A 26,713-nucleotide genomic window follows, 5' to 3' on the forward strand; every position below is an offset into this window, starting at 1 on the left:
CGAGTTAGCCGGTCACAGGCTGCAAAGTAGATGGCAAACCTGTCGGCTTAAGGTGGGCCCTCAAGACTAAGCCTCGAGAAAGGACCACAGCCCGGTCGTGTCTCTCCTGTGCCTTTCTGTCCCACTCCCCAGTCCCACATACTCTCTGGTACCTCTCAAACAGCCCCAAATCCCCCCCACCCCGCACCCCCACCGCCGCCCTACTTAGACTACTCCCACCACTACCAACCCCAGTCAAGCTGGCAACCAGGGCGTGTCACTGGGCAAGTAGCTCAGGTGAACCAGTGGGGGGCAGATGGAGGGCAAGGGAGCCCAAGGGGCATCAAGAATGAGAGTGAGATTCAGTGAGCTAGAGAGGCGCGGGAGCAAAGGCAGAAACAGTGGCGGAGATTGATGGGATGGGAAGGGAAGGGAAGGGGAGGAGAGGGGAGGGGAGGGGAGGGGAGGGCAGGGGAGGGAGAAAATATGAGGAAAGGGCAGGCAAGGGGTAGCACACACTCAACTGGCTGGAGTAGCGTGTGAGGCGGGTGCTTGGGATGGATGGGCGTCGGGCGTGGGGGCGGGTGGGCCTTGGGCAGACTCCGTGCAGGTTGAAATAGCCTCCCCCACCCCTCTCCTCCTTCAGCCCTCCACTCACGTGTGAACAAATGACCCCACAGACCGTCCACCCAAAGTCAGGCGAGGGGACCCAGGCACTATGGCAATGGGCAGATTGAAGAAGAGGTGGTGGCTAGGTGTGGCAGAGTGCCTCTGCAATAGGGACTGTCCTTGGTCTGTGGTGGGAGAGGGACCGTGATCAGCATGTAGCCCAAAGGACCGAATCTCTCTGTGGAGTTTGAGTGCGTGCGTGGGCCTTCCTGGGAAGGATGGGGTCGTTTTTTGCAGTGTGAGCAGGATTGCGCCGCGGAGATGGGAAGGGTGTCGAGCCCTGAAGGGCCGCTGCTTCAGAGTGTTTTAGCATGCTGTCTGGGACTGAAGGGAAACGTGAGGTGAAGGTTGTGTGGGATCCTGAAGACCAGAAAGGAAACGGGGAGGCTGGGCAGAAAGAAGGGTGGTTGGAGGTGGGGCGCGGCAGGGATGGCGGCGGGTGGAGCGTGCTGGCGAGGGGTGCGCTGGTAGGGCCTTTGGGTCCTTGGTCTCTGCAGAGGCGGGCGTCGTGGGCAGCGGGCAGCGGGCAGCGGGCAGCGGCAGCCAAGAGAAGGGGGTAAGCGAGACTGGGTGTGGGCTTGTCAGAGCTGAGCAGAGCTGAGGTCAGAGCAGCCCTCCGTGAGCCTTTGATGTGGCAGGACCAAAAGGGGACCGTGGGCTGCATGGGCCGGGAATCGAACCCGGGCCTCCCGCGTGGCAGGCGAGAATTCTACCACTGAACCACCCATGCGCTGCTACCTCCTCGACAGTCTGCCAGCTGCAGCCTGTGGGCCTGCCTCCTCCCGGCCGCCCCGCTGCCACTGGTGGAGGAGCGCCAGACACTGCTCACTGCCCGACTGGCCTACCGGGCGAGTTCTTGGGCGCGGGTGCGAGTGGTGGTGGGAGCGGGAGCGGAGCTGGCAGTGGGAGGGAGAGTGGGCGCGACATGGCGTGGGGACGTGGCGTTGGGACCCCCACTCCCCTTGAGTAGCAGTGCAGGCGACAGCCAGTGGTGCGCCGGGGTACAGGCGGCCCTGGAGCTTGGAGCCCAGGCATGCGCAGGGTCCCGACCTAGCGAGACCGAAGGGCAGTCTTGTGGCAGGCAGACGTTGGGAGGACGCCCAGAGTCGCAAGAAGACGGGTCCCGTGCGCGCGCGCTGCCGCTCGCCGGCTCGCTGGCGGAGCCCAAGCAGCGCGGCCAAGGTTCCCGCGGCGGTCCCAGCAGTGACCCCCCCGCCCCCAACAGCGACCGACCCACTTCGCTGGGGGCCGGGAGGGGGAGGGAACGGGTGGTGGCCGCGCCGATGCCCCTGTGCCCGTCGCTTCCCGAGGCGGCACGTCGGCAGAAGAAAGGCCCCAGCCCGCGCGTGAGCCGGGCGAGTGAGGTCCGGCCCACGCGCGCACTGGGGCTGTGCGATCCCGTGGGATCGGGTGGCGAGCGCTGCGGGGCCGAGCGCTCTGCGTGGACCCTTGCTAAGGATCCCCGGCTGAGGCTCCCCGGCTGAAGGTGGCGTGTGGCGCCCGCGGGGGTGGGGGTGGGGCTGGGGTCCTGGAGGGGCCTGTGGTTGTCCAAGCCAGAGGATTGAAGGTGTGCGGGAGCTGCAGTAGGAGCACATCTGTCAGCGCTGTGCAGATGGGGCGGCGAGACCCGCCCGTGGCCGGCGCTGGCGGCTGGAGAGGCGCAAGGAGCGCCAGTGGCCTGCCGGCCCGGAGAGGGGTGTGTGTGCGGCGGGTGGGTCCAGGCTGTTTGTTGTTGCCAAAAAGGCTGCTGTGTCAGGAGTGGGATTCGAACCCACGCCTCCAGGGGAGACTGCGACCTGAACGCAGCGCCTTAGACCGCTCGGCCATCCTGACGGCTCGCCCCAAGCGCCCACGGCCGCCTGGCTCGGCCAGGGGGCCCACACGGGTGCCGCTCCTGGGCGGCCCGAGTGGCGGCACCAAGGAAGCTGGGCTGGGGCGCCAGCACTGGAGCTGAGCCAGAACGTGGCCAGCGGAGCAGGCGACGTGCTTGAGCCCGGGCCCAGCGCCTCCAGGTGCGCTGCCTTTGGGTTGACGGGCTGCTGGGGCCCGCCCCCGACGCCGCATCCTGCACCGAGGCACTCTCCTCGCTCAGCTGGGCTTGCGCTCCAAACTGGTCCTCCTCCTCTGGCTGCCACCTGTGGCCTGCGCGCGGGAGTGGGGGCCGCCGGGCCTCTCTGCCGGAGCGACGGGCGGGCGGGCGCGCGCGCTGGCACTGGCGCTCGCCCTGGAGGCCCCAGGCAGCGGGTTGAGGCGGGCGCCAGTCGGCACGAGAGGCTGTGTCTCGCGGCGAGCGTCGCAAGCGGGTCGGGCTGGTGCGGGGCGAGGTGCGGGTTGAGGACTCTGCGCGGCGAGCCAGTGGGCCAAGGGAGAGGAGCAGTGTTGGGCGTGGGGGCGCAGCGACGGCGTCTGGGTGGGCGTCGGCGGTGGCGGTGGCGGTGGCGGTGGCGGTGGCGGCCGGAGAGAGGTCTGGCACCCAGACGGCAGCCGCCGTCCTCGTTAGTATAGTGGTGAGTATCCCCGCCTGTCACGCGGGAGACCGGGGTTCGATTCCCCGACGGGGAGGCACAGTCCCTTTTTTTGGGACTCTGCCACGGCCACCCACCAGCCCACCCGGTCCCCGCTCTCAGGCAGGCCCAGTGGCCGGCGCCCGCCAGCCGTTCTTGCCAAGCCGCCCGCCTGGCCTGCCCACCCTCCGGCCGCAGCTCCCCTGCCCTTCTTCCTGGTGCCCAGTCGCGCGCCCGCCCGCCACAGCAGCCTTCTTTCTCTGGCGTCCGAAGCGCCTGGCCAGCGGCCCGTCCCAAAGCTGTGTCTGCCTCCATCCGGCTCAGGCTGGCCGCGGGCCTCGCAGGGAGTCCCACACGCAGGTGCCAGGGCAGGTAGGGGGATCCCCCTGGTGGGCATCACCCTCCTGCTGCTCCTGAGTGCCGCCTGTGCCCTGGCTGAGGCCCGCGGAACTGGCGCGAGCCGACGCCGAAGGCAGGGAGGGCCTTGGAGAAACCCGGCGCTCCAAGTCGGGGTGTCGGGCGCCTCGGGTGCGGGGGTGCGCGGGGCTGCGGCGTCGGGGCAGCGAGAGCCCGGTCGGGCGCCCCCAGCGGCCGCGGCCGGGGCCGGGGCCGGGGCCGGGGCCGGGCGCGCGCTAGGTCCGCGAGAGCGAGCAGCGGGGCTTGGCTGGCCCGAGCGGCCGCTGCGGGTGGCACGGCGCCTGGCGTCCAGGAAGGACAGGGCTGCGCCGGGCGGCGGCTGCCGAGGCGCGAGCGGCGGTAGCGACGGCGGTAGTAGCAGCTGCCGCTGGCGGCGGGGAGCCTGCTGGCCGTGGTGTTGGTGGAGCCCGGGCTGTGCCGCGTTGGTGGTATAGTGGTGAGCATAGCTGCCTTCCAAGCAGTTGACCCGGGTTCGATTCCCGGCCAACGCAGTAGGTCGACCTTTTGCGGGGAAGCCCAGGGGCCTCCGTGCCAGGTGTGAGTGCGTTGCATGTGGGAGCAGCTTGGGTCTGTGGCTTTGCCCGCGCCAGTTGCGTGGGAAGGCGGCGGGCGCGCAGTGTTTTGGGGGAGCTGCCTCCAAGTCGGAGAGGGCACCGTGCTCTCGTGGCGGGGAGGCCGCTGGCCAGGGCGCCCATGGGTGCGCGGGCTCCGAGTGCAGGTGGCATGGACGGGACAGGCGCTCCCACGCTCCCTGGTGGTCTAGTGGTTAGGATTCGGCGCTCTCACCGCCGCGGCCCGGGTTCGATTCCCGGTCAGGGAAGCTTTTCTTCTGCCTGGCGCTGCCCCCACACACACTTGCCACTCGCTCAACCTACCACTCTTTTACTCTCGCCAACGCTGGCTACCTTGAGCCACTTCACGGGCCCTGCCGCCGGCAAGGCCACGCACGTGCGCACCTGCTACGGTCCCCGGCCCCGGTGCCTATGCTCTCAGGATCTGCCCGCTCAGCCCTCAACACCACGCGCCAGGCTGACCTCCCTGCGCGTTCCCTCGACGATCACTGCCAGCGCTTGCGCCAGCAGGACAACGCTAGCGAGGGAGAAAGATTCAGGAGCCCAAGGTGGCCCACCTGGGACGCGTGGACGCCGCCAGTTGGGAGGAAGGATGGTGGAAGGCTGGGGAGGGTGTGAGTGAGTGAGTGAGTGAGTGAGTGAGTGAGTGAGTGAGTTAGCTTTTGAGCGCTTGGGGGTGTGGGTGGGGAAGTGTTGGCTGCTGCGGTGGCAGCGGTGGTGGTGGTGGTGGTGGTGGTGGTGGTGGTGGTGGTGGTGGTGGTGGTGGTGGTGGTGGTGGTGGTGGTGGCGGGAGGTTTTGGGATTTGGGGACAAAAGAAGGATGATGGGGAATTTGATCCGTGAGTGGCAGACAGGGTGTATGTAGGTCGCGATTGTGGGGCGTGCAAGGAGAGGAAGCAGGTGTCTGGGGACACTGGTCTACAGGTGGCTTGGGGAGGGGTGTCAGGGAGCCGGGGACTGTTGGGTGGGAGAGGGTGCCAGCACTCACCTTTCCTCATCATTCTCACCACATCCCCTGAGCACTGCCCACACAGCTGTCCACCTAGAGAGAACGTTGCCCAGAGCACCCTTCTTGCCCTCCTCCAGACTGTCCCTCGGCCTTACTCAGCGGAAGGACGACGTGTTTCTCCCATTCCTGTCTAACTGGGGATCCTGGCACGAGTCCGAACACACTGCCACCGTGCGGTCCCAACGCCTGTAGCCAGCTCTGTAGAGACAGTCTCATGGTTGCTCCAAGGTGGTTTCCTTTGGCAATCCCATTTCCCGAAGGGGGTTGGGGCCGTGATGGGGCGGAGGGGGCTGAGGGGGGGGAAGGGTTTAGGGGGGGTTGGGGCGGCGATCTCACCCACAGACCTACCTCTGTGTCTCTGTTGTCCCATCTGTGTCTACTTGTGTGAAAATACACCTGAGGTCCAAGGGATCCCTACAGCCTTTTGCGAGTGCAGAACCCTGCGGTCTGACAGACAGGGTAGCATGCTGGGGCAAGCTTCACAGCGGGCAAAGCTCCTGCCGAACCACGCGTTTCCTGCTGCCTGACTGGCTCATTGACGTCACACACGTCTCCAAAGTGCATCCTCCCCTGAGGGTGGGCATGGGGATCAGAGCCCAGGGCACCGGGGCTTTGCATGGCCATTCCCCGGGTTCAGAGACAGAGGTTTTGGAAGGCCAGTGCGGTGGAGTGGATTCTGAGAGCCCGCGGCCCCTGGAATGGGAGAGCGGCCCTGCACCTCACGGGGTTTCCTGGGCAGGAGGGCTCTCTCGGGAGGCGGGCAGGGCTCAGATCCTGAGAAGCACACACACACACACACACACACACACACACACACACATTGAAGGGCGTGCAGACTCGCCTTGGGGTGCGGGCGGCCTGGTGGCGGTGGGGCACACAAGCGCACCATCTGCCCTGCAGTCAGTGCCCTCCATCGTCTTGGTGGGACCAGAGGGTGCCAGTGGGTGGGGGTGCTGTTCTGTCGTGCTCTTGGCTTGTGCCATGGGCTTGTGACAAGGGCCAGGAGGGCAAGGGTGCTGGTTGAGTGCTGGGGGGTGGGGAGTGGGGTGAGAGAAGGAGACCAGGGAGGCACAGCAGCCGCGAAGACAGCAAGGGCTAACAGAATTGTTCTTGCGCACCACTGGCACACTGGCTCTGTGGAGGCCGTGGGTTCATCGGGGCACGGTGGGGTAGGGGTGGGGAGGATTGCAGAGAGGGTGTCGGAGGGGTGGGGGCGAGGAGAGCATCTAGAAACGCATGGGTGGCCGGGCTCGGTATTTATTTGAGAGAGGTGCGAGTTAGCCGGTCACAGGCTGCAAAGTAGATGGCAAACCTGTCGGCTTAAGGTGGGCCCTCAAGACTAAGCCTCGAGAAAGGACCACAGCCCGGTCGTGTCTCTCCTGTGCCTTTCTGTCCCACTCCCCAGTCCCACATACTCTCTGGTACCTCTCAAACAGCCCCAAATCCCCCCCACCCCGCACCCCCACCGCCGCCCTACTTAGACTACTCCCACCACTACCAACCCCAGTCAAGCTGGCAACCAGGGCGTGTCACTGGGCAAGTAGCTCAGGTGAACCAGTGGGGGGCAGATGGAGGGCAAGGGAGCCCAAGGGGCATCAAGAATGAGAGTGAGATTCAGTGAGCTAGAGAGGCGCGGGAGCAAAGGCAGAAACAGTGGCGGAGATTGATGGGATGGGAAGGGAAGGGAAGGGGAGGAGAGGGGAGGGGAGGGGAGGGGAGGGCAGGGGAGGGAGAAAATATGAGGAAAGGGCAGGCAAGGGGTAGCACACACTCAACTGGCTGGAGTAGCGTGTGAGGCGGGTGCTTGGGATGGATGGGCGTCGGGCGTGGGGGCGGGTGGGCCTTGGGCAGACTCCGTGCAGGTTGAAATAGCCTCCCCCACCCCTCTCCTCCTTCAGCCCTCCACTCACGTGTGAACAAATGACCCCACAGACCGTCCACCCAAAGTCAGGCGAGGGGACCCAGGCACTATGGCAATGGGCAGATTGAAGAAGAGGTGGTGGCTAGGTGTGGCAGAGTGCCTCTGCAATAGGGACTGTCCTTGGTCTGTGGTGGGAGAGGGACCGTGATCAGCATGTAGCCCAAAGGACCGAATCTCTCTGTGGAGTTTGAGTGCGTGCGTGGGCCTTCCTGGGAAGGATGGGGTCGTTTTTTGCAGTGTGAGCAGGATTGCGCCGCGGAGATGGGAAGGGTGTCGAGCCCTGAAGGGCCGCTGCTTCAGAGTGTTTTAGCATGCTGTCTGGGACTGAAGGGAAACGTGAGGTGAAGGTTGTGTGGGATCCTGAAGACCAGAAAGGAAACGGGGAGGCTGGGCAGAAAGAAGGGTGGTTGGAGGTGGGGCGCGGCAGGGATGGCGGCGGGTGGAGCGTGCTGGCGAGGGGTGCGCTGGTAGGGCCTTTGGGTCCTTGGTCTCTGCAGAGGCGGGCGTCGTGGGCAGCGGGCAGCGGGCAGCGGGCAGCGGCAGCCAAGAGAAGGGGGTAAGCGAGACTGGGTGTGGGCTTGTCAGAGCTGAGCAGAGCTGAGGTCAGAGCAGCCCTCCGTGAGCCTTTGATGTGGCAGGACCAAAAGGGGACCGTGGGCTGCATGGGCCGGGAATCGAACCCGGGCCTCCCGCGTGGCAGGCGAGAATTCTACCACTGAACCACCCATGCGCTGCTACCTCCTCGACAGTCTGCCAGCTGCAGCCTGTGGGCCTGCCTCCTCCCGGCCGCCCCGCTGCCACTGGTGGAGGAGCGCCAGACACTGCTCACTGCCCGACTGGCCTACCGGGCGAGTTCTTGGGCGCGGGTGCGAGTGGTGGTGGGAGCGGGAGCGGAGCTGGCAGTGGGAGGGAGAGTGGGCGCGACATGGCGTGGGGACGTGGCGTTGGGACCCCCACTCCCCTTGAGTAGCAGTGCAGGCGACAGCCAGTGGTGCGCCGGGGTACAGGCGGCCCTGGAGCTTGGAGCCCAGGCATGCGCAGGGTCCCGACCTAGCGAGACCGAAGGGCAGTCTTGTGGCAGGCAGACGTTGGGAGGACGCCCAGAGTCGCAAGAAGACGGGTCCCGTGCGCGCGCGCTGCCGCTCGCCGGCTCGCTGGCGGAGCCCAAGCAGCGCGGCCAAGGTTCCCGCGGCGGTCCCAGCAGTGACCCCCCCGCCCCCAACAGCGACCGACCCACTTCGCTGGGGGCCGGGAGGGGGAGGGAACGGGTGGTGGCCGCGCCGATGCCCCTGTGCCCGTCGCTTCCCGAGGCGGCACGTCGGCAGAAGAAAGGCCCCAGCCCGCGCGTGAGCCGGGCGAGTGAGGTCCGGCCCACGCGCGCACTGGGGCTGTGCGATCCCGTGGGATCGGGTGGCGAGCGCTGCGGGGCCGAGCGCTCTGCGTGGACCCTTGCTAAGGATCCCCGGCTGAGGCTCCCCGGCTGAAGGTGGCGTGTGGCGCCCGCGGGGGTGGGGGTGGGGCTGGGGTCCTGGAGGGGCCTGTGGTTGTCCAAGCCAGAGGATTGAAGGTGTGCGGGAGCTGCAGTAGGAGCACATCTGTCAGCGCTGTGCAGATGGGGCGGCGAGACCCGCCCGTGGCCGGCGCTGGCGGCTGGAGAGGCGCAAGGAGCGCCAGTGGCCTGCCGGCCCGGAGAGGGGTGTGTGTGCGGCGGGTGGGTCCAGGCTGTTTGTTGTTGCCAAAAAGGCTGCTGTGTCAGGAGTGGGATTCGAACCCACGCCTCCAGGGGAGACTGCGACCTGAACGCAGCGCCTTAGACCGCTCGGCCATCCTGACGGCTCGCCCCAAGCGCCCACGGCCGCCTGGCTCGGCCAGGGGGCCCACACGGGTGCCGCTCCTGGGCGGCCCGAGTGGCGGCACCAAGGAAGCTGGGCTGGGGCGCCAGCACTGGAGCTGAGCCAGAACGTGGCCAGCGGAGCAGGCGACGTGCTTGAGCCCGGGCCCAGCGCCTCCAGGTGCGCTGCCTTTGGGTTGACGGGCTGCTGGGGCCCGCCCCCGACGCCGCATCCTGCACCGAGGCACTCTCCTCGCTCAGCTGGGCTTGCGCTCCAAACTGGTCCTCCTCCTCTGGCTGCCACCTGTGGCCTGCGCGCGGGAGTGGGGGCCGCCGGGCCTCTCTGCCGGAGCGACGGGCGGGCGGGCGCGCGCGCTGGCACTGGCGCTCGCCCTGGAGGCCCCAGGCAGCGGGTTGAGGCGGGCGCCAGTCGGCACGAGAGGCTGTGTCTCGCGGCGAGCGTCGCAAGCGGGTCGGGCTGGTGCGGGGCGAGGTGCGGGTTGAGGACTCTGCGCGGCGAGCCAGTGGGCCAAGGGAGAGGAGCAGTGTTGGGCGTGGGGGCGCAGCGACGGCGTCTGGGTGGGCGTCGGCGGTGGCGGTGGCGGTGGCGGTGGCGGTGGCGGCCGGAGAGAGGTCTGGCACCCAGACGGCAGCCGCCGTCCTCGTTAGTATAGTGGTGAGTATCCCCGCCTGTCACGCGGGAGACCGGGGTTCGATTCCCCGACGGGGAGGCACAGTCCCTTTTTTTGGGACTCTGCCACGGCCACCCACCAGCCCACCCGGTCCCCGCTCTCAGGCAGGCCCAGTGGCCGGCGCCCGCCAGCCGTTCTTGCCAAGCCGCCCGCCTGGCCTGCCCACCCTCCGGCCGCAGCTCCCCTGCCCTTCTTCCTGGTGCCCAGTCGCGCGCCCGCCCGCCACAGCAGCCTTCTTTCTCTGGCGTCCGAAGCGCCTGGCCAGCGGCCCGTCCCAAAGCTGTGTCTGCCTCCATCCGGCTCAGGCTGGCCGCGGGCCTCGCAGGGAGTCCCACACGCAGGTGCCAGGGCAGGTAGGGGGATCCCCCTGGTGGGCATCACCCTCCTGCTGCTCCTGAGTGCCGCCTGTGCCCTGGCTGAGGCCCGCGGAACTGGCGCGAGCCGACGCCGAAGGCAGGGAGGGCCTTGGAGAAACCCGGCGCTCCAAGTCGGGGTGTCGGGCGCCTCGGGTGCGGGGGTGCGCGGGGCTGCGGCGTCGGGGCAGCGAGAGCCCGGTCGGGCGCCCCCAGCGGCCGCGGCCGGGGCCGGGGCCGGGGCCGGGGCCGGGCGCGCGCTAGGTCCGCGAGAGCGAGCAGCGGGGCTTGGCTGGCCCGAGCGGCCGCTGCGGGTGGCACGGCGCCTGGCGTCCAGGAAGGACAGGGCTGCGCCGGGCGGCGGCTGCCGAGGCGCGAGCGGCGGTAGCGACGGCGGTAGTAGCAGCTGCCGCTGGCGGCGGGGAGCCTGCTGGCCGTGGTGTTGGTGGAGCCCGGGCTGTGCCGCGTTGGTGGTATAGTGGTGAGCATAGCTGCCTTCCAAGCAGTTGACCCGGGTTCGATTCCCGGCCAACGCAGTAGGTCGACCTTTTGCGGGGAAGCCCAGGGGCCTCCGTGCCAGGTGTGAGTGCGTTGCATGTGGGAGCAGCTTGGGTCTGTGGCTTTGCCCGCGCCAGTTGCGTGGGAAGGCGGCGGGCGCGCAGTGTTTTGGGGGAGCTGCCTCCAAGTCGGAGAGGGCACCGTGCTCTCGTGGCGGGGAGGCCGCTGGCCAGGGCGCCCATGGGTGCGCGGGCTCCGAGTGCAGGTGGCATGGACGGGACAGGCGCTCCCACGCTCCCTGGTGGTCTAGTGGTTAGGATTCGGCGCTCTCACCGCCGCGGCCCGGGTTCGATTCCCGGTCAGGGAAGCTTTTCTTCTGCCTGGCGCTGCCCCCACACACACTTGCCACTCGCTCAACCTACCACTCTTTTACTCTCGCCAACGCTGGCTACCTTGAGCCACTTCACGGGCCCTGCCGCCGGCAAGGCCACGCACGTGCGCACCTGCTACGGTCCCCGGCCCCGGTGCCTATGCTCTCAGGATCTGCCCGCTCAGCCCTCAACACCACGCGCCAGGCTGACCTCCCTGCGCGTTCCCTCGACGATCACTGCCAGCGCTTGCGCCAGCAGGACAACGCTAGCGAGGGAGAAAGATTCAGGAGCCCAAGGTGGCCCACCTGGGACGCGTGGACGCCGCCAGTTGGGAGGAAGGATGGTGGAAGGCTGGGGAGGGTGTGAGTGAGTGAGTGAGTGAGTGAGTGAGTGAGTGAGTTAGCTTTTGAGCGCTTGGGGGTGTGGGTGGGGAAGTGTTGGCTGCTGCGGTGGCAGCGGTGGTGGTGGTGGTGGTGGTGGTGGTGGTGGTGGTGGTGGTGGTGGTGGTGGTGGTGGTGGTGGTGGTGGTGGCGGGAGGTTTTGGGATTTGGGGACAAAAGAAGGATGATGGGGAATTTGATCCGTGAGTGGCAGACAGGGTGTATGTAGGTCGCGATTGTGGGGCGTGCAAGGAGAGGAAGCAGGTGTCTGGGGACACTGGTCTACAGGTGGCTTGGGGAGGGGTGTCAGGGAGCCGGGGACTGTTGGGTGGGAGAGGGTGCCAGCACTCACCTTTCCTCATCATTCTCACCACATCCCCTGAGCACTGCCCACACAGCTGTCCACCTAGAGAGAACGTTGCCCAGAGCACCCTTCTTGCCCTCCTCCAGACTGTCCCTCGGCCTTACTCAGCGGAAGGACGACGTGTTTCTCCCATTCCTGTCTAACTGGGGATCCTGGCACGAGTCCGAACACACTGCCACCGTGCGGTCCCAACGCCTGTAGCCAGCTCTGTAGAGACAGTCTCATGGTTGCTCCAAGGTGGTTTCCTTTGGCAATCCCATTTCCCGAAGGGGGTTGGGGCCGTGATGGGGCGGAGGGGGCTGAGGGGGGGGAAGGGTTTAGGGGGGGTTGGGGCGGCGATCTCACCCACAGACCTACCTCTGTGTCTCTGTTGTCCCATCTGTGTCTACTTGTGTGAAAATACACCTGAGGTCCAAGGGATCCCTACAGCCTTTTGCGAGTGCAGAACCCTGCGGTCTGACAGACAGGGTAGCATGCTGGGGCAAGCTTCACAGCGGGCAAAGCTCCTGCCGAACCACGCGTTTCCTGCTGCCTGACTGGCTCATTGACGTCACACACGTCTCCAAAGTGCATCCTCCCCTGAGGGTGGGCATGGGGATCAGAGCCCAGGGCACCGGGGCTTTGCATGGCCATTCCCCGGGTTCAGAGACAGAGGTTTTGGAAGGCCAGTGCGGTGGAGTGGATTCTGAGAGCCCGCGGCCCCTGGAATGGGAGAGCGGCCCTGCACCTCACGGGGTTTCCTGGGCAGGAGGGCTCTCTCGGGAGGCGGGCAGGGCTCAGATCCTGAGAAGCACACACACACACACACACACACACACACACACACACATTGAAGGGCGTGCAGACTCGCCTTGGGGTGCGGGCGGCCTGGTGGCGGTGGGGCACACAAGCGCACCATCTGCCCTGCAGTCAGTGCCCTCCATCGTCTTGGTGGGACCAGAGGGTGCCAGTGGGTGGGGGTGCTGTTCTGTCGTGCTCTTGGCTTGTGCCATGGGCTTGTGACAAGGGCCAGGAGGGCAAGGGTGCTGGTTGAGTGCTGGGGGGTGGGGAGTGGGGTGAGAGAAGGAGACCAGGGAGGCACAGCAGCCGCGAAGACAGCAAGGGCTAACAGAATTGTTCTTGCGCACCACTGGCACACTGGCTCTGTGGAGGCCGTGGGTTCATCGGGGCACGGTGGGGTAGGGGTGGGGAGGATTGCAGAGAGGGTGTCGGAGGGGTGGGGGCGAGGAGAGCATCTAGAAACGCATGGGTGGCCGGGCTCGGTATTTATTTGAGAGAGGTGCGAGTTAGCCGGTCACAGGCTGCAAAGTAGATGGCAAACCTGTCGGCTTAAGGTGGGCCCTCAAGACTAAGCCTCGAGAAAGGACCACAGCCCGGTCGTGTCTCTCCTGTGCCTTTCTGTCCCACTCCCCAGTCCCACATACTCTCTGGTACCTCTCAAACAGCCCCAAATCCCCCCCACCCCGCACCCCCACCGCCGCCCTACTTAGACTACTCCCACCACTACCAACCCCAGTCAAGCTGGCAACCAGGGCGTGTCACTGGGCAAGTAGCTCAGGTGAACCAGTGGGGGGCAGATGGAGGGCAAGGGAGCCCAAGGGGCATCAAGAATGAGAGTGAGATTCAGTGAGCTAGAGAGGCGCGGGAGCAAAGGCAGAAACAGTGGCGGAGATTGATGGGATGGGAAGGGAAGGGAAGGGGAGGAGAGGGGAGGGGAGGGGAGGGGAGGGCAGGGGAGGGAGAAAATATGAGGAAAGGGCAGGCAAGGGGTAGCACACACTCAACTGGCTGGAGTAGCGTGTGAGGCGGGTGCTTGGGATGGATGGGCGTCGGGCGTGGGGGCGGGTGGGCCTTGGGCAGACTCCGTGCAGGTTGAAATAGCCTCCCCCACCCCTCTCCTCCTTCAGCCCTCCACTCACGTGTGAACAAATGACCCCACAGACCGTCCACCCAAAGTCAGGCGAGGGGACCCAGGCACTATGGCAATGGGCAGATTGAAGAAGAGGTGGTGGCTAGGTGTGGCAGAGTGCCTCTGCAATAGGGACTGTCCTTGGTCTGTGGTGGGAGAGGGACCGTGATCAGCATGTAGCCCAAAGGACCGAATCTCTCTGTGGAGTTTGAGTGCGTGCGTGGGCCTTCCTGGGAAGGATGGGGTCGTTTTTTGCAGTGTGAGCAGGATTGCGCCGCGGAGATGGGAAGGGTGTCGAGCCCTGAAGGGCCGCTGCTTCAGAGTGTTTTAGCATGCTGTCTGGGACTGAAGGGAAACGTGAGGTGAAGGTTGTGTGGGATCCTGAAGACCAGAAAGGAAACGGGGAGGCTGGGCAGAAAGAAGGGTGGTTGGAGGTGGGGCGCGGCAGGGATGGCGGCGGGTGGAGCGTGCTGGCGAGGGGTGCGCTGGTAGGGCCTTTGGGTCCTTGGTCTCTGCAGAGGCGGGCGTCGTGGGCAGCGGGCAGCGGGCAGCGGGCAGCGGCAGCCAAGAGAAGGGGGTAAGCGAGACTGGGTGTGGGCTTGTCAGAGCTGAGCAGAGCTGAGGTCAGAGCAGCCCTCCGTGAGCCTTTGATGTGGCAGGACCAAAAGGGGACCGTGGGCTGCATGGGCCGGGAATCGAACCCGGGCCTCCCGCGTGGCAGGCGAGAATTCTACCACTGAACCACCCATGCGCTGCTACCTCCTCGACAGTCTGCCAGCTGCAGCCTGTGGGCCTGCCTCCTCCCGGCCGCCCCGCTGCCACTGGTGGAGGAGCGCCAGACACTGCTCACTGCCCGACTGGCCTACCGGGCGAGTTCTTGGGCGCGGGTGCGAGTGGTGGTGGGAGCGGGAGCGGAGCTGGCAGTGGGAGGGAGAGTGGGCGCGACATGGCGTGGGGACGTGGCGTTGGGACCCCCACTCCCCTTGAGTAGCAGTGCAGGCGACAGCCAGTGGTGCGCCGGGGTACAGGCGGCCCTGGAGCTTGGAGCCCAGGCATGCGCAGGGTCCCGACCTAGCGAGACCGAAGGGCAGTCTTGTGGCAGGCAGACGTTGGGAGGACGCCCAGAGTCGCAAGAAGACGGGTCCCGTGCGCGCGCGCTGCCGCTCGCCGGCTCGCTGGCGGAGCCCAAGCAGCGCGGCCAAGGTTCCCGCGGCGGTCCCAGCAGTGACCCCCCCGCCCCCAACAGCGACCGACCCACTTCGCTGGGGGCCGGGAGGGGGAGGGAACGGGTGGTGGCCGCGCCGATGCCCCTGTGCCCGTCGCTTCCCGAGGCGGCACGTCGGCAGAAGAAAGGCCCCAGCCCGCGCGTGAGCCGGGCGAGTGAGGTCCGGCCCACGCGCGCACTGGGGCTGTGCGATCCCGTGGGATCGGGTGGCGAGCGCTGCGGGGCCGAGCGCTCTGCGTGGACCCTTGCTAAGGATCCCCGGCTGAGGCTCCCCGGCTGAAGGTGGCGTGTGGCGCCCGCGGGGGTGGGGGTGGGGCTGGGGTCCTGGAGGGGCCTGTGGTTGTCCAAGCCAGAGGATTGAAGGTGTGCGGGAGCTGCAGTAGGAGCACATCTGTCAGCGCTGTGCAGATGGGGCGGCGAGACCCGCCCGTGGCCGGCGCTGGCGGCTGGAGAGGCGCAAGGAGCGCCAGTGGCCTGCCGGCCCGGAGAGGGGTGTGTGTGCGGCGGGTGGGTCCAGGCTGTTTGTTGTTGCCAAAAAGGCTGCTGTGTCAGGAGTGGGATTCGAACCCACGCCTCCAGGGGAGACTGCGACCTGAACGCAGCGCCTTAGACCGCTCGGCCATCCTGACGGCTCGCCCCAAGCGCCCACGGCCGCCTGGCTCGGCCAGGGGGCCCACACGGGTGCCGCTCCTGGGCGGCCCGAGTGGCGGCACCAAGGAAGCTGGGCTGGGGCGCCAGCACTGGAGCTGAGCCAGAACGTGGCCAGCGGAGCAGGCGACGTGCTTGAGCCCGGGCCCAGCGCCTCCAGGTGCGCTGCCTTTGGGTTGACGGGCTGCTGGGGCCCGCCCCCGACGCCGCATCCTGCACCGAGGCACTCTCCTCGCTCAGCTGGGCTTGCGCTCCAAACTGGTCCTCCTCCTCTGGCTGCCACCTGTGGCCTGCGCGCGGGAGTGGGGGCCGCCGGGCCTCTCTGCCGGAGCGACGGGCGGGCGGGCGCGCGCGCTGGCACTGGCGCTCGCCCTGGAGGCCCCAGGCAGCGGGTTGAGGCGGGCGCCAGTCGGCACGAGAGGCTGTGTCTCGCGGCGAGCGTCGCAAGCGGGTCGGGCTGGTGCGGGGCGAGGTGCGGGTTGAGGACTCTGCGCGGCGAGCCAGTGGGCCAAGGGAGAGGAGCAGTGTTGGGCGTGGGGGCGCAGCGACGGCGTCTGGGTGGGCGTCGGCGGTGGCGGTGGCGGTGGCGGTGGCGGTGGCGGCCGGAGAGAGGTCTGGCACCCAGACGGCAGCCGCCGTCCTCGTTAGTATAGTGGTGAGTATCCCCGCCTGTCACGCGGGAGACCGGGGTTCGATTCCCCGACGGGGAGGCACAGTCCCTTTTTTTGGGACTCTGCCACGGCCACCCACCAGCCCACCCGGTCCCCGCTCTCAGGCAGGCCCAGTGGCCGGCGCCCGCCAGCCGTTCTTGCCAAGCCGCCCGCCTGGCCTGCCCACCCTCCGGCCGCAGCTCCCCTGCCCTTCTTCCTGGTGCCCAGTCGCGCGCCCGCCCGCCACAGCAGCCTTCTTTCTCTGGCGTCCGAAGCGCCTGGCCAGCGGCCCGTCCCAAAGCTGTGTCTGCCTCCATCCGGCTCAGGCTGGCCGCGGGCCTCGCAGGGAGTCCCACACGCAGGTGCCAGGGCAGGTAGGGGGATCCCCCTGGTGGGCATCACCCTCCTGCTGCTCCTGAGTGCCGCCTGTGCCCTGGCTGAGGCCCGCGGAACTGGCGCGAGCCGACGCCGAAGGCAGGGAGGGCCTTGGAGAAACCCGGCGCTCCAAGTCGGGGTGTCGGGCGCCTCGGGTGCGGGGGTGCGCGGGGCTGCGGCGTCGGGGCAGCGAGAGCCCGGTCGGGCGCCCCCAGCGGCCGCGGCCGGGGCCGGGGCCGGGGCCGGGGCCGGGCGCGCGCTAGGTCCGCGAGAGCGAGCAGCGGGGCTTGGCTGGCCCGAGCGGCCGCTGCGGGTGGCACGGCGCCTGGCGTCCAGGAAGGACAGGGCTGCGCCGGGCGGCGGCTGCCGAGGCGCGAGCGGCGGTAGCGACGGCGGTAGTAGCAGCTGCCGCTGGCGGCGGGGAGCCTGCTGGCCGTGGTGTTGGTGGAGCCCGGGCTGTGCCGCGTTGGTGGTATAGTGGTGAGCATAGCTGCCTTCCAAGCAGTTGACCCGGGTTCGATTCCCGGCCAACGCAGTAGGTCGACCTTTTGCGGGGAAGCCCAGGGGCCTCCGTGCCAGGTGTGAGTGCGTTGCATGTGGGAGCAGCTTGGGTCTGTGGCTTTGCCCGCGCCAGTTGCGTGGGAAGGCGGCGGGCGCGCAGTGTTTTGGGGGAGCTGCCTCCAAGTCGGAGAGGGCACCGTGCTCTCGTGGCGGGGAGGCCGCTGGCCAGGGCGCCCATGGGTGCGCGGGCTCCGAGTGCAGGTGGCATGGACGGGACAGGCGCTCCCACGCTCCCTGGTGGTCTAGTGGTTAGGATTCGGCGCTCTCACCGCCGCGGCCCGGGTTCGATTCCCGGTCAGGGAAGCTTTTCTTCTGCCTGGCGCTGCCCCCACACACACTTGCCACTCGCTCAACCTACCACTCTTTTACTCTCGCCAACGCTGGCTACCTTGAGCCACTTCACGGGCCCTGCCGCCGGCAAGGCCACGCACGTGCGCACCTGCTACGGTCCCCGGCCCCGGTGCCTATGCTCTCAGGATCTGCCCGCTCAGCCCTCAACACCACGCGCCAGGCTGACCTCCCTGCGCGTTCCCTCGACGATCACTGCCAGCGCTTGCGCCAGCAGGACAACGCTAGCGAGGGAGAAAGATTCAGGAGCCCAAGGTGGCCCACCTGGGACGCGTGGACGCCGCCAGTTGGGAGGAAGGATGGTGGAAGGCTGGGGAGGGTGTGAGTGAGTGAGTGAGTGAGTGAGTGAGTGAGTGAGTTAGCTTTTGAGCGCTTGGGGGTGTGGGTGGGGAAGTGTTGGCTGCTGCGGTGGCAGCGGTGGTGGTGGTGGTGGTGGTGGTGGTGGTGGTGGTGGTGGTGGTGGTGGTGGTGGTGGTGGTGGTGGTGGTGGCGGGAGGTTTTGGGATTTGGGGACAAAAGAAGGATGATGGGGAATTTGATCCGTGAGTGGCAGACAGGGTGTATGTAGGTCGCGATTGTGGGGCGTGCAAGGAGAGGAAGCAGGTGTCTGGGGACACTGGTCTACAGGTGGCTTGGGGAGGGGTGTCAGGGAGCCGGGGACTGTTGGGTGGGAGAGGGTGCCAGCACTCACCTTTCCTCATCATTCTCACCACATCCCCTGAGCACTGCCCACACAGCTGTCCACCTAGAGAGAACGTTGCCCAGAGCACCCTTCTTGCCCTCCTCCAGACTGTCCCTCGGCCTTACTCAGCGGAAGGACGACGTGTTTCTCCCATTCCTGTCTAACTGGGGATCCTGGCACGAGTCCGAACACACTGCCACCGTGCGGTCCCAACGCCTGTAGCCAGCTCTGTAGAGACAGTCTCATGGTTGCTCCAAGGTGGTTTCCTTTGGCAATCCCATTTCCCGAAGGGGGTTGGGGCCGTGATGGGGCGGAGGGGGCTGAGGGGGGGGAAGGGTTTAGGGGGGGTTGGGGCGGCGATCTCACCCACAGACCTACCTCTGTGTCTCTGTTGTCCCATCTGTGTCTACTTGTGTGAAAATACACCTGAGGTCCAAGGGATCCCTACAGCCTTTTGCGAGTGCAGAACCCTGCGGTCTGACAGACAGGGTAGCATGCTGGGGCAAGCTTCACAGCGGGCAAAGCTCCTGCCGAACCACGCGTTTCCTGCTGCCTGACTGGCTCATTGACGTCACACACGTCTCCAAAGTGCATCCTCCCCTGAGGGTGGGCATGGGGATCAGAGCCCAGGGCACCGGGGCTTTGCATGGCCATTCCCCGGGTTCAGAGACAGAGGTTTTGGAAGGCCAGTGCGGTGGAGTGGATTCTGAGAGCCCGCGGCCCCTGGAATGGGAGAGCGGCCCTGCACCTCACGGGGTTTCCTGGGCAGGAGGGCTCTCTCGGGAGGCGGGCAGGGCTCAGATCCTGAGAAGCACACACACACACACACACACACACACACACACACACATTGAAGGGCGTGCAGACTCGCCTTGGGGTGCGGGCGGCCTGGTGGCGGTGGGGCACACAAGCGCACCATCTGCCCTGCAGTCAGTGCCCTCCATCGTCTTGGTGGGACCAGAGGGTGCCAGTGGGTGGGGGTGCTGTTCTGTCGTGCTCTTGGCTTGTGCCATGGGCTTGTGACAAGGGCCAGGAGGGCAAGGGTGCTGGTTGAGTGCTGGGGGGTGGGGAGTGGGGTGAGAGAAGGAGACCAGGGAGGCACAGCAGCCGCGAAGACAGCAAGGGCTAACAGAATTGTTCTTGCGCACCACTGGCACACTGGCTCTGTGGAGGCCGTGGGTTCATCGGGGCACGGTGGGGTAGGGGTGGGGAGGATTGCAGAGAGGGTGTCGGAGGGGTGGGGGCGAGGAGAGCATCTAGAAACGCATGGGTGGCCGGGCTCGGTATTTATTTGAGAGAGGTGCGAGTTAGCCGGTCACAGGCTGCAAAGTAGATGGCAAACCTGTCGGCTTAAGGTGGGCCCTCAAGACTAAGCCTCGAGAAAGGACCACAGCCCGGTCGTGTCTCTCCTGTGCCTTTCTGTCCCACTCCCCAGTCCCACATACTCTCTGGTACCTCTCAAACAGCCCCAAATCCCCCCCACCCCGCACCCCCACCGCCGCCCTACTTAGACTACTCCCACCACTACCAACCCCAGTCAAGCTGGCAACCAGGGCGTGTCACTGGGCAAGTAGCTCAGGTGAACCAGTGGGGGGCAGATGGAGGGCAAGGGAGCCCAAGGGGCATCAAGAATGAGAGTGAGATTCAGTGAGCTAGAGAGGCGCGGGAGCAAAGGCAGAAACAGTGGCGGAGATTGATGGGATGGGAAGGGAAGGGAAGGGGAGGAGAGGGGAGGGGAGGGGAGGGGAGGGCAGGGGAGGGAGAAAATATGAGGAAAGGGCAGGCAAGGGGTAGCACACACTCAACTGGCTGGAGTAGCGTGTGAGGCGGGTGCTTGGGATGGATGGGCGTCGGGCGTGGGGGCGGGTGGGCCTTGGGCAGACTCCGTGCAGGTTGAAATAGCCTCCCCCACCCCTCTCCTCCTTCAGCCCTCCACTCACGTGTGAACAAATGACCCCACAGACCGTCCACCCAAAGTCAGGCGAGGGGACCCAGGCACTATGGCAATGGGCAGATTGAAGAAGAGGTGGTGGCTAGGTGTGGCAGAGTGCCTCTGCAATAGGGACTGTCCTTGGTCTGTGGTGGGAGAGGGACCGTGATCAGCATGTAGCCCAAAGGACCGAATCTCTCTGTGGAGTTTGAGTGCGTGCGTGGGCCTTCCTGGGAAGGATGGGGTCGTTTTTTGCAGTGTGAGCAGGATTGCGCCGCGGAGATGGGAAGGGTGTCGAGCCCTGAAGGGCCGCTGCTTCAGAGTGTTTTAGCATGCTGTCTGGGACTGAAGGGAAACGTGAGGTGAAGGTTGTGTGGGATCCTGAAGACCAGAAAGGAAACGGGGAGGCTGGGCAGAAAGAAGGGTGGTTGGAGGTGGGGCGCGGCAGGGATGGCGGCGGGTGGAGCGTGCTGGCGAGGGGTGCGCTGGTAGGGCCTTTGGGTCCTTGGTCTCTGCAGAGGCGGGCGTCGTGGGCAGCGGGCAGCGGGCAGCGGGCAGCCAGCCAGAGAAGGGGGTAAGCGAGACTGGGTGTGGGCTTGTCAGAGCTGAGCAGAGCTGAGGTCAGAGCAGCCCTCCGTGAGCCTTTGATGTGGCAGGACCAAAAGGGGACCGTGGGCTGCATGGGCCGGGAATCGAACCCGGGCCTCCCGCGTGGCAGGCGAGAATTCTACCACTGAACCACCCATGCGCTGCTACCTCCTCGACAGTCTGCCAGCTGCAGCCTGTGGGCCTGCCTCCTCCCGGCCGCCCCGCTGCCACTGGTGGAGGAGCGCCAGACACTGCTCACTGCCCGACTGGCCTACCGGGCGAGTTCTTGGGCGCGGGTGCGAGTGGTGGTGGGAGCGGGAGCGGAGCTGGCAGTGGGAGGGAGAGTGGGCGCGACATGGCGTGGGGACGTGGCGTTGGGACCCCCACTCCCCTTGAGTAGCAGTGCAGGCGACAGCCAGTGGTGCGCCGGGGTACAGGCGGCCCTGGAGCTTGGAGCCCAGGCATGCGCAGGGTCCCGACCTAGCGAGACCGAAGGGCAGTCTTGTGGCAGGCAGACGTTGGGAGGACGCCCAGAGTCGCAAGAAGACGGGTCCCGTGCGCGCGCGCTGCCGCTCGCCGGCTCGCTGGCGGAGCCCAAGCAGCGCGGCCAAGGTTCCCGCGGCGGTCCCAGCAGTGACCCCCCCGCCCCCAACAGCGACCGACCCACTTCGCTGGGGGCCGGGAGGGGGAGGGAACGGGTGGTGGCCGCGCCGATGCCCCTGTGCCCGTCGCTTCCCGAGGCGGCACGTCGGCAGAAGAAAGGCCCCAGCCCGCGCGTGAGCCGGGCGAGTGAGGTCCGGCCCACGCGCGCACTGGGGCTGTGCGATCCCGTGGGATCGGGTGGCGAGCGCTGCGGGGCCGAGCGCTCTGCGTGGACCCTTGCTAAGGATCCCCGGCTGAGGCTCCCCGGCTGAAGGTGGCGTGTGGCGCCCGCGGGGGTGGGGGTGGGGCTGGGGTCCTGGAGGGGCCTGTGGTTGTCCAAGCCAGAGGATTGAAGGTGTGCGGGAGCTGCAGTAGGAGCACATCTGTCAGCGCTGTGCAGATGGGGCGGCGAGACCCGCCCGTGGCCGGCGCTGGCGGCTGGAGAGGCGCAAGGAGCGCCAGTGGCCTGCCGGCCCGGAGAGGGGTGTGTGTGCGGCGGGTGGGTCCAGGCTGTTTGTTGTTGCCAAAAAGGCTGCTGTGTCAGGAGTGGGATTCGAACCCACGCCTCCAGGGGAGACTGCGACCTGAACGCAGCGCCTTAGACCGCTCGGCCATCCTGACGGCTCGCCCCAAGCGCCCACGGCCGCCTGGCTCGGCCAGGGGGCCCACACGGGTGCCGCTCCTGGGCGGCCCGAGTGGCGGCACCAAGGAAGCTGGGCTGGGGCGCCAGCACTGGAGCTGAGCCAGAACGTGGCCAGCGGAGCAGGCGACGTGCTTGAGCCCGGGCCCAGCGCCTCCAGGTGCGCTGCCTTTGGGTTGACGGGCTGCTGGGGCCCGCCCCCGACGCCGCATCCTGCACCGAGGCACTCTCCTCGCTCAGCTGGGCTTGCGCTCCAAACTGGTCCTCCTCCTCTGGCTGCCACCTGTGGCCTGCGCGCGGGAGTGGGGGCCGCCGGGCCTCTCTGCCGGAGCGACGGGCGGGCGGGCGCGCGCGCTGGCACTGGCGCTCGCCCTGGAGGCCCCAGGCAGCGGGTTGAGGCGGGCGCCAGTCGGCACGAGAGGCTGTGTCTCGCGGCGAGCGTCGCAAGCGGGTCGGGCTGGTGCGGGGCGAGGTGCGGGTTGAGGACTCTGCGCGGCGAGCCAGTGGGCCAAGGGGGAGGAGCAGTGTTGGGCGTGGGGGCGCAGCGACGGCGTCTGGGTGGGCGTCGGCGGTGGCGGTGGCGGTGGCGGTGGCGGTGGCGGCCGGAGAGAGGTCTGGCACCCAGACGGCAGCCGCCGTCCTCATTAGTATAGTGGTGAGTATCCCCGCCTGTCACGCGGGAGACCGGGGTTCGATTCCCCGACGGGGAGGCACAGTCCCTTTTTTTGGGACTCTGCCACGGCCACCCACCAGCCCACCCGGTCCCCGCTCTCAGGCAGGCCCAGTGGCCGGCGCCCGCCAGCCGTTCTTGCCAAGCCGCCCGCCTGGCCTGCCCACCCTCCGGCCGCAGCTCCCCTGCCCTTCTTCCTGGTGCCCAGTCGCGCGCCCGCCCGCCACAGCAGCCTTCTTTCTCTGGCGTCCGAAGCGCCTGGCCAGCGGCCCGTCCCAAAGCTGTGTCTGCCTCCATCCGGCTCAGGCTGGCCGCGGGCCTCGCAGGGAGTCCCACACGCAGGTGCCAGGGCAGGTAGGGGGATCCCCCTGGTGGGCATCACCCTCCTGCTGCTCCTGAGTGCCGCCTGTGCCCTGGCTGAGGCCCGCGGAACTGGCGCGAGCCGACGCCGAAGGCAGGGAGGGCCTTGGAGAAACCCGGCGCTCCAAGTCGGGGTGTCGGGCGCCTCGGGTGCGGGGGTGCGCGGGGCTGCGGCGTCGCGGCAGCGAGAGCCCGGTCGGGCGCCCCCAGCGGCCGCGGCCGGGGCCGGGGCCGGGGCCGGGGCCGGGCGCGCGCTAGGTCCGCGAGAGCGAGCAGCGGGGCTTGGCTGGCCCGAGCGGCCGCTGCGGGTGGCACGGCGCCTGGCGTCCAGGAAGGACAGGGCTGCGCCGGGCGGCGGCTGCCGAGGCGCGAGCGGCGGTAGCGACGGCGGTAGTAGCAGCTGCCGCTGGCGGCGGGGAGCCTGCTGGCCGTGGTGTTGGTGGAGCCCGGGCTGTGCCGCGTTGGTGGTATAGTGGTGAGCATAGCTGCCTTCCAAGCAGTTGACCCGGGTTCGATTCCCGGCCAACGCAGTAGGTCGACCTTTTGCGGGGAAGCCCAGGGGCCTCCGTGCCAGGTGTGAGTGCGTTGCATGTGGGAGCAGCTTGGGTCTGTGGCTCTGCCCGCGCCAGTTGCGTGGGAAGGCGGCGGGCGCGCAGTGTTTTGGGGGAGCTGCCTCCAAGTCGGAGAGGGCACCGTGCTCTTGTGGCGGGGAGGCCGCTGGCCAGGGCGCCCATGGGTGCGCGGGCTCCGAGTGCAGGTGGCATGGACGGGACAGGCGCTCCCACGCTCCCTGGTGGTCTAGTGGTTAGGATTCGGCGCTCTCACCGCCGCGGCCCGGGTTCGATTCCCGGTCAGGGAAGCTTTTCTTCTGCCTGGCGCTGCCCCCACACACACTTGCCACTCGCTCAACCTACCACTCTTTTACTCTCGCCAACGCTGGCTACCTTGAGCCACTTCACGGGCCCTGCCGCCGGCAAGGCCACGCACGGGCGCACCTGCTACGGTCCCCGGCCCCGGTGCCTATGCTCTCAGGATCCGCCCGCTCAGCCCTCAACACCACGCGCCAGGCTGACCTCCCTGCGCGTTCCCTCGACGATCACTGCCAGCGCTTGCGCCAGCAGGACAACGCTAGCGAGGGAGAAAGATTCAGGAGCCCAAGGTGGCCCACCTGGGACGCGTGGACGCCGCCAGTTGGGAGGAAGGATGGTGGAAGGCTGGGGAGGGTGTGAGTGAGTGAGTGAGTGAGTGAGTGAGTGAGTGAGTGAGTGAGTGAGTGAGTGAGTGAGTGAGTTAGCTTTTGAGCGCTTGGGGGTGTGGGTGGGGAAGTGTTGGCTGCTGCGGTGGCAGCGGTGGTGGTGGTGGTGGTGGTGGTGGTGGTGGTGGTGGTGGTGGTGGTGGTGGTGGTGGTGGCGGGAGGTTTTGGGATTTGGGGACAAAAGAAGGATGATGGGGAATTTGATCCGTCAGTGGCAGACAGGGTGTATGTAGGTCGCGATTGTGGGGCGTGCAAGGAGAGGAAGCAGGTGTCTGGGGACACTGGTCTACAGGTGGCTTGGGGAGGGGTGTCAGGGAGCCGGGGACTGTTGGGTGGGAGAGGGTGCCAGCACTCACCTTTCCTCATCATTCTCACCACATCCCCTGAGCACTGCCCACACAGCTGTCCACCTAGAGAGAACGTTGCCCAGAGCACCCTTCTTGCCCTCCTCCAGACTGTCCCTCGGCCTTACTCAGCGGACGGACGACGTGTTTCTCCCATTCCTGTCTAACTGGGGATCCTGGCACGAGTCCGAACACACTGCCACCGTGCGGTCCCAACGCCTGTAGCCAGCTCTGTAGAGACAGTCTCATGGTTGCTCCAAGGTGGTTTCCTTTGGCAATCCCATTTCCCGAAGGGGGTTGGGGCCGTGATGGGGCGGAGGGGGCTGAGGGGGGGGGAAGGGTTTAGGGGGGGTTGGGGGCGGCGATCTCACCCACAGACCTACCTCTGTGTCTCTGTTGTCCCATCTGTGTCTACTTGTGTGAAAATACACCTGAGGTCCAAGGGATCCCTACAGCCTTTTGCGAGTGCAGAACCCTGCGGTCTGACAGACAGGGTAGCATGCTGGGGCAAGCTTCACAGCGGGCAAAGCTCCTGCCAGGGGCCAGCCGAACCACGCGTTTCCTGCTGCCTGACTGGCTCATTGACGTCACACACGTCTCCAAAGTGCATCCTCCCCTGAGGGTGGGCATGGGGATCAGAGCCCAGGGCACCGGGGCTTTGCATGGCCATTCCCCGGGTTCAGAGACAGAGGTTTTGGAAGGCCAGTGCGGTGGAGTGGATTCTGAGAGCCCGCGGCCCCTGGAATGGAAGAGCGGCCCTGCACCTCAGGGGGTTTCTTGGGCAGGAGGGCTCTCTCAGGAGGCGGGTAGGGCTCTGATCCTTAGAAGCGCGCGCGCGCTCACACACTCACACACACACACACACACACACTCGTGTGCAGACTCCCTTTTCGGTGGAGGATGGCTTGTGGCGGTGGAACCCAGAAGCTCACTTACTCCCGCATTCAATGACCTCCACTCTCCTATCTGGACTTGAGGGTGCCAGTCGGTGGCGTGTTTACCTTGAATTTGGCTGTGTGCATGGCACTTTCTTTCTTCCTCTTTTTTTTGGGGGGGGGACTTTCTTAGTAAGGTCAATAAAGGATGGTGTCATATTTTGTGAGCCTGGGCAATGATAAGCGTAAATGGCAAATGATGAGAAGTGTCCAATGGCAGGGAATGGTCTGGCATTCACGTGACAGGTAATGTTCCTGTAGCATGGTAGTGTGTCAGGAGAACCTGCCTTAATATATCATCACAGGTCTGGTAAGTGCAATTGTACAGCACTAATAAGCCAATATTATAGTAAAGTTATAGAGAATAAGAGATAGAAGAGAGATTGAAATAATGGAGGCAGACAAATTTCATAGTAGCATGCTCATTTCAGGCATTTATAGGTAACCATAAGATATGTATATTCAGTAGTTGCATGCATCACAAGGTGGGTGGCATCCGCATCAAGGTCCCTGAGCTCACAGGTGAGGAAACCTAATACCTGCCTTGATGGAAGGTATGAGGGAGGTTGGGTGACGTGTTAGTCTCTGTAGAGTAGAGAAACAAATCCATGGACACACATATATGTATAAGAAAGAGATTTATATAAGAGCAATTGAACATTGATAAAACATCCAAACCCAGTCCAGATCAAGTCCATAAATCTGATATTAGCCCATATTTCTGATATCAATCTATAAACTCCTCTTCAGACTCACAAAACACATGCAATGATGCCAAATGCAGAAGATCACAGGCCAGTGGGTAGAAAGTCTCAGTGCTGGCAGGGGTCTCTCTGTGGCTTTTCCGGCTTCTGCGGTGTGGTTGCATCCATGTGGCTTGTCTTCTACAATGTCTCCCTGGGAGTGACAGAGAGAGAGAGGTGTCTTCCACCTCCAAGAAGGAAGTACCAGATTTCCCAGAATTCTCAGGAGAAGGCCATGCCCACACAGAAGTCTCATTGGCTATCTCCAGATGGTCAGCCTAGACTCCACCCCTCCAATCTTAATCCTGAAATTGACTTCAGGCTAGGTGACTACCACAGATGACACGGAGGGGAGAGAGAACAAAAGGATCATGTCTGCCTCTGTAGGGAGACAGAATCAACCACGTGCTCACTTTAAGGCAGCACAGCTGTTAGGGGAGAATCTGTGGGAACTATATAGCAGGATAATGTACTTGGACTTTATCTCTAACTTAACCAAGTGGAGGCTTTCCTACCATGGAATACTAGCTCTCCAGATCCCCTCTATTATAAGCTAAGGAATATAGTCCTCATCATATTTCCCTCAGTGTGAGTTTCCCACACCAGAAACCCCATGGGCAACAGAGGGAAACACTGCCCCTCCTCTGC

General features: G+C 65.9%; 19 non-coding genes across 19 annotated transcripts; 11 read left to right on the plus strand and 8 right to left on the minus strand.

The window, feature by feature from the left end:
• Positions 1-1,307: 1,307 nt before the first annotated feature.
• On the minus strand, positions 1,308-1,378 carry TRNAG-GCC (transfer RNA glycine (anticodon GCC)). The gene has a single exon. It is a non-coding gene; the product is annotated as a tRNA-Gly (tRNA).
• A 1,020-nt stretch (positions 1,379-2,398) lies between these two features.
• On the minus strand, positions 2,399-2,481 carry TRNAL-CAG (transfer RNA leucine (anticodon CAG)). Its single transcript has one exon. It is a non-coding gene; the product is annotated as a tRNA-Leu (tRNA).
• Positions 2,482-3,138: 657 nt separating this feature from the next.
• Positions 3,139-3,210, plus strand: TRNAD-GUC (transfer RNA aspartic acid (anticodon GUC)). The gene has a single exon. It is a non-coding gene; the product is annotated as a tRNA-Asp (tRNA).
• Positions 3,211-3,988: 778 nt separating this feature from the next.
• On the plus strand, positions 3,989-4,060 carry TRNAG-UCC (transfer RNA glycine (anticodon UCC)). Its single transcript has one exon. It is a non-coding gene; the product is annotated as a tRNA-Gly (tRNA).
• Positions 4,061-4,317: 257 nt separating this feature from the next.
• Positions 4,318-4,389, plus strand: TRNAE-CUC (transfer RNA glutamic acid (anticodon CUC)). The gene has a single exon. It is a non-coding gene; the product is annotated as a tRNA-Glu (tRNA).
• A 3,341-nt stretch (positions 4,390-7,730) lies between these two features.
• Positions 7,731-7,801, minus strand: TRNAG-GCC (transfer RNA glycine (anticodon GCC)). The gene has a single exon. It is a non-coding gene; the product is annotated as a tRNA-Gly (tRNA).
• A 1,020-nt stretch (positions 7,802-8,821) lies between these two features.
• On the minus strand, positions 8,822-8,904 carry TRNAL-CAG (transfer RNA leucine (anticodon CAG)). The gene has a single exon. It is a non-coding gene; the product is annotated as a tRNA-Leu (tRNA).
• Positions 8,905-9,561: 657 nt separating this feature from the next.
• On the plus strand, positions 9,562-9,633 carry TRNAD-GUC (transfer RNA aspartic acid (anticodon GUC)). The gene has a single exon. It is a non-coding gene; the product is annotated as a tRNA-Asp (tRNA).
• Positions 9,634-10,411: 778 nt separating this feature from the next.
• TRNAG-UCC (transfer RNA glycine (anticodon UCC)) lies at positions 10,412-10,483 on the plus strand. Its single transcript has one exon. It is a non-coding gene; the product is annotated as a tRNA-Gly (tRNA).
• Positions 10,484-10,740: 257 nt separating this feature from the next.
• TRNAE-CUC (transfer RNA glutamic acid (anticodon CUC)) lies at positions 10,741-10,812 on the plus strand. Its single transcript has one exon. It is a non-coding gene; the product is annotated as a tRNA-Glu (tRNA).
• A 3,337-nt stretch (positions 10,813-14,149) lies between these two features.
• Positions 14,150-14,220, minus strand: TRNAG-GCC (transfer RNA glycine (anticodon GCC)). Its single transcript has one exon. It is a non-coding gene; the product is annotated as a tRNA-Gly (tRNA).
• Positions 14,221-15,240: 1,020 nt separating this feature from the next.
• Positions 15,241-15,323, minus strand: TRNAL-CAG (transfer RNA leucine (anticodon CAG)). The gene has a single exon. It is a non-coding gene; the product is annotated as a tRNA-Leu (tRNA).
• A 657-nt stretch (positions 15,324-15,980) lies between these two features.
• TRNAD-GUC (transfer RNA aspartic acid (anticodon GUC)) lies at positions 15,981-16,052 on the plus strand. The gene has a single exon. It is a non-coding gene; the product is annotated as a tRNA-Asp (tRNA).
• A 778-nt stretch (positions 16,053-16,830) lies between these two features.
• Positions 16,831-16,902, plus strand: TRNAG-UCC (transfer RNA glycine (anticodon UCC)). The gene has a single exon. It is a non-coding gene; the product is annotated as a tRNA-Gly (tRNA).
• Positions 16,903-17,159: 257 nt separating this feature from the next.
• TRNAE-CUC (transfer RNA glutamic acid (anticodon CUC)) lies at positions 17,160-17,231 on the plus strand. The gene has a single exon. It is a non-coding gene; the product is annotated as a tRNA-Glu (tRNA).
• A 3,334-nt stretch (positions 17,232-20,565) lies between these two features.
• TRNAG-GCC (transfer RNA glycine (anticodon GCC)) lies at positions 20,566-20,636 on the minus strand. Its single transcript has one exon. It is a non-coding gene; the product is annotated as a tRNA-Gly (tRNA).
• Positions 20,637-21,656: 1,020 nt separating this feature from the next.
• Positions 21,657-21,739, minus strand: TRNAL-CAG (transfer RNA leucine (anticodon CAG)). The gene has a single exon. It is a non-coding gene; the product is annotated as a tRNA-Leu (tRNA).
• A 1,507-nt stretch (positions 21,740-23,246) lies between these two features.
• On the plus strand, positions 23,247-23,318 carry TRNAG-UCC (transfer RNA glycine (anticodon UCC)). The gene has a single exon. It is a non-coding gene; the product is annotated as a tRNA-Gly (tRNA).
• A 257-nt stretch (positions 23,319-23,575) lies between these two features.
• Positions 23,576-23,647, plus strand: TRNAE-CUC (transfer RNA glutamic acid (anticodon CUC)). The gene has a single exon. It is a non-coding gene; the product is annotated as a tRNA-Glu (tRNA).
• The last annotated feature ends 3,066 nt before the right edge of the window (positions 23,648-26,713 follow it).

This window comes from Tenrec ecaudatus, unplaced genomic scaffold, assembly GCF_050624435.1.
Source record: "Tenrec ecaudatus isolate mTenEca1 unplaced genomic scaffold, mTenEca1.hap1 Scaffold_1841, whole genome shotgun sequence".
Taxonomy (NCBI): domain Eukaryota; kingdom Metazoa; phylum Chordata; class Mammalia; order Afrosoricida; family Tenrecidae; genus Tenrec; species Tenrec ecaudatus.